This window comes from Mustela erminea, chromosome 11 (genome assembly GCF_009829155.1).
Source record: "Mustela erminea isolate mMusErm1 chromosome 11, mMusErm1.Pri, whole genome shotgun sequence".
Lineage (NCBI taxonomy): Eukaryota > Metazoa > Chordata > Mammalia > Carnivora > Mustelidae > Mustela > Mustela erminea.
Window position 1 is genome coordinate 41,510,657 of NC_045624.1, and position 4,873 is coordinate 41,515,529.

The 4,873-nt window shown below is 43.3% G+C and overlaps 1 long non-coding RNA gene across 1 annotated transcript; it reads left to right on the forward strand.

Annotated features, from left to right (window-relative positions):
• Positions 1-1,923: 1,923 nt before the first annotated feature.
• Positions 1,924-3,244, forward strand: LOC116568863. Its single transcript, XR_004276768.1, has 3 exons — positions 1,924-1,961; positions 2,074-2,179; positions 2,439-3,244. It is a non-coding gene; the product is annotated as an uncharacterized LOC116568863 (long non-coding RNA).
• The last annotated feature ends 1,629 nt before the right edge of the window (positions 3,245-4,873 follow it).

Sequence of the window (4,873 nt, forward strand, 5' to 3'; positions counted from 1 at the left end):
TGGGATCCAGCCCCACAACAGGCTCCCTGGTCAAGGAGGAGTCTGCCTCTCCTTCTGCCTCAGCCCATCCCTGCTGCTGGTGCTCTCTCTCTCTCTCTCTTCATAGCTTTCTCTCTCAAATAAATAAAAATCTTAAAAAAAAATTGTATCAGGGTGCCTGGGTGGCTCAGTGGGTTAAAGCCTCTGCCTTCAACTCAGGTCATAATCCCAGGGTCCTGGGATCGAGCCCCGCATCAGGCTCCCTGCTCAGCAAAAAGCCTGCTTCTCGGGTGCCTGGGTGGCTCAGTGGGTTAAGCCGCTGCCTTCGGCTCAGGTCATGATCCCGGGGTCCTGGGATCGAGTCCCGCATCGTGCTCTCTGCTCGGCGGGGAGCCTGCTTCCCCCTCTCTCTCTCTGCCTGCCTGGGATCTCTCTGTCAAATAAATAAATAAAATCTTTAAAAAAAAAAAAAAGCCTGCTTCTCCCTCTCTCTCTGCCTGTTGCTCTGCCTACTTGTGCTCTGTGTGTGTGTGTGTGTGTGTGTGTGTCAAATAAATAAATAAAATCTTAAAATGAAATAAAATAAAAATTTCATCATGAGCTGGAGGGAATAGGGAAAGCCTCCTGGAAGTGGTAGGATTAGTAAAAAGTGCGAAGTAAAGTACAAGTGAAGGCACAGAGCTAGGGATGGACTCAGTGGTGCCAAAATAAGACTCGTTTATTAAGTATGTAGAGTTAGAAGTAGGCAGAAGACAAAGGTGGTGAGGTTCTGCAGAGACTGAACAACCAGGCTTAAGATTTTAGCCTGTTTCTATAGCAATTAGTTGCTATCCATGTTATTTGTGGAAAATATTTTATTTTTTTAAAGACTTTATTTTTATTTGAGAGAGAGAGAGAGAATGAAAGAGAGAATGAGAAGGGAGGAGGGTCAGAGTGAGAAGCAGACTCCCCGCCGAGCAGGGAGCCAGACGCAGGACTCGATCCCAGGACTCCAAGGTCATGACCTGAGCCAAAGGCAGTCAGTTGCCCAACCAACTGAGCCACCCAGGTGCCCCTGAAAATGTTTTAAGTATAGATAATAAACAGGAAAATCATTTGCAGTCTCAATAGTCATACAATAATGATGGTGAACATTCGAGTGCATTTTCTTTCACTTTTTTTTTTTTTTTTTTTGGTAAATATAGTCTTAGTTTAGGTTTCTCAGAGGCAGGTCCTGAGATAGGATTCAAGTGTAAATAGTTTATGTAGGAGGTGATTCAAGAAACACTGACAGGGGAGCAGAGGTAGTGAGATGGGGAAGGAAAGGAAGCCAAAAAAAAAGGGGGGGCATGTTCTCAAATGAGTCTGCTGGAATGCAGTCACGCTGGGAAACTCGGAGCTGCCCCACTGAGGGATAAGGAAGCTCTCTACTGCATTTGGTCACTACCTCCTGTTGGCTGAGAGTTGATTTGGGGCCTTAACTCTCTGCATGAGTCTCCCTGGGTCCAAGCAGAGAGTTGCTGGTATTTGCAGTAAAAAGCTCTCAGGATGTCATAGGAATATGGGTGCTACAGGAATATATACAAATTGTATTTTTATTTGTAAAATAGCTTTCTGCGCATGGGGCTTTGTACTATATGCCTTGCTTGCATTAACCGGTAATTCTCCAACAGGCAACTCATGTAAGTCATGCAACTCAAGGTGATACTTTAATCCCCTGAGGCCAAGAGACTGGAATTAGGGCTGGTAGAAGTAGAAATGAGAGTCATACTCCCAGAGAGGCACAAAGAGATGACGCACTCCTCCGGTGACTTTTTTGAGTAGGTTTGTTTGCTTGTTTTGAGAGAGAGAGCACACGTGTGAGATGGGGTGGGGTGGGCGGGGGGAGAAAATCTTAAGCACGCTCCATCTCACAACCCTGAGATCACGACCTGAGCCGAAGTCAAGAGTCAGATGTTTAATTGACTGAGCTACTCTGGTGCCCCTCTTCCAAAGAATTTAAGGTCAGCTTTATTTACCCATCTCCTGTCTTCCGCACATTTTCTCCTCTTTCTGTCAAAAAAAATTTTTCTTTGCAATTATAAAAGTCTCTGTTTTACATTTGTTGGAAAACAGAGCAAGACCTTGAGACATAAAGGATCTGTAATGGATACCTGTCAGCTGTGCCTGTCAGCATCCCCTCCCCCATCCTCCGTTGACACAGTGCCTTATCTCCTTTGGGGTAAGATGATCCCACACCTTCTCCCTGTAGTTTTCATGGGCTGCCAAACCAGTTCAGTGGTTTGAGACCCAGACATGGCCAACCATAGCCTTCCTACCTGGCCACAGTGATTGGCTAGAAATATGTTTAGGCCATGGGCTGAGCCAATCAGTCTTTCCCCAGGACTTTCTACCCAGGTTTGGAGAAGGAATCTGGTGTCACTAGACTGAGATGTTATAACCAAGAACTGTCTGAACTATGCTCTATTTCCTCCTTGCAGCAAGGGAGAGCAAGCCCATCTGCAGAGCAGAGAGATGAAAAGATAACAAGAAAAGGAGAAAGAGAGAGAGAGAGAGCGATCTTCCTGCATTGCTAAATGCCTATAATCCTCTGAGGTTGAGTTCTCCTGGACTTCCCAATGCAAGAAGCAAATAAATAATAAGCCAATCAATAATAATCCCCTCCTTTCTGCCTTTCCTTCTTTTTTCTTTCATCTGCGTTTACTTGTTTGTTTATAGCTAGTTTGATTCTGGTTTCAGTTTCTTGCAACCACAGAGTCTCAACTAATGCAGGACCAAGTACGTTTTGACCAGGAAATGTGTTTGTGACCCTTCATTCATATATTGGTGTAAGAAGGCAGTGGGTGGAGAAAATCAGATTATGGCTGGACAGAGTGACTTTTTTCTATCCTTCACAACTTTACTTGCTACCATGATTCCCAGGTTGATTGCAACTCTCTGAGGCATGAAGGAGGCATCTGCCTTCAGGAAATATTGAATTGCAACAGCAACATGGAACACGGTTTCCTATTGACTCCTGCCTTTGCCTGCAGCTGTTGATGGCATTCTCTAATAGGCAGCTAACCGATGGGAATGATCTGGTTTTTCCCTCTTTGCAACTCAAGGGCATGGAGAACTCTGGTTTTAGGGGAACTAAACTGTGAATTCTAACCCCGGCTCAAGCAGATTTGACTTGTGTGATCTTCCAAAGATTCATCAGATCTAAAATCTCAACATGCTGTTATTAAACTGGATATTATAAGACATTCTTGACATCACAGCTGCCATTTATTAAACATCAAATGGTGTAACCACACACTTGGCTTTGGATATTTTGTCATAATACAATCCTCACAGAATCTTGCAAAATAGGGATGAAACCAGTTTGGTTTTCCAGGAAGAGGATGTGGAGAGTTAAGAGTGCTAGCAAACGTTTTATTGGGGAATAACATTGGTGAAAGAGAAAGGGGTAAAGCAGGGTTGGGCTGCTGGAGTTGCCAGGTGACACAGATCCCACAATGTCTCTGTCGGATCAATGCGGGAGCTTCAGAGCCAAGAGTGCCTCCAAGAAGATCTTGCATTGGGTGAAAATGGCTGAGACTTCGTACACCAGCTTTGCTCATTCACTGGCTGGGGCTTGTCTGGAGAAGAGCATGACCTCCTCTAGAAAGCTGAGGGAGATTCTGAGGAGGCTCAGCTAGCCACATTCCTCCCATTTGTGGGGGAGGTCCTTTCTTGGAGGGACTATCCGAGCAGTATGTTTCCATGACTGCCACATCATACATCCCAAATCTTACAATGGGGCATTGCCCCGGGTTATAAAAACCTCTTCTGTGAACCAACCGGAGAGTACCCTGAAATATTGGTTTGGGGCCTCGTCCATCTTTCAGTGCCATGAAATGGGGAATGCTCTAGATCAGCGTTTCTCAACTTTTGTTTTCTATTATTGCTCACCTCCTCTCCCCCACCCCACTTTTTTGACATTTTTTCCTAATTGTGTCCTCCACCATGAAAGTTTAATATCATAGGTTTACTATGTATATGTTTATGTATTGTATGTGTATCTTTACTTTGCGCACAAAAACAGTAAGATTTTTTTCATCCCCCAAGAATTAATTTTCACTCCCTTGGGGACAATATCACTCCCACTAAAATGCAGGGTCTATTAGAAGAGACAAGGGATGTTAACAACCAGCTGGAATATGTGGTCCAGGATTGAATCTTGGGTTGGGTATATCAGCCATAAAGGGTATTTGTGGGGCATGTGAGAAATTTTAACATGAGCTAAACACTTTTGTTAGGGGTAACAGTGCAGGAAATTGGTCTTATTTTTGCAGATGCATATAGAGGTAAAAAACAAGAAAGAAATATTGGTTTTGTGAAGACAACTTTATTTATTATTAATCAAATTTTCTTACATGCATAAGGCTTCCCTTCTTTGCCTATCTTGTATATATTTCTGTTAAGAGTAAAGTTTGGCATTAGAAATGGAATCAGTGGCCTTTGTGGGGAAGCTCTGGATTTGGAGCCACTGGACAGTGTACTTTTTGTCTTGGCGATGCTGATTCTCCTAAAGTTAACTAAAATATCCTTATAAGACAAGCATTCTGAAAAGCAACTTGAGGGTTCTGAAGGGGCGGGAGGTGGAAGGTTGGGGGAGCCTGGTGGTGGGTATTATGAAGGGCACGCATTGCATGGAGCACTGGGTGTGGTGCAAAAACAATGAATTCTGTTACGCTGAAAAGAAATTAAAAAAAAAAAAGACAATCTTTTTTTTTGAGAAACATTGGAGGAAACTGGTATAAAAGTTTTGTATGATTTAAGATGTGGGGTGTTTCATTCATTAGGGAGTTAAAAACCTATTTTGTCAAATAGTGTCATGAAATATTTCTCCCAGTTACAATCTACCATCATCTTATGATGAAGAATTTTAGAT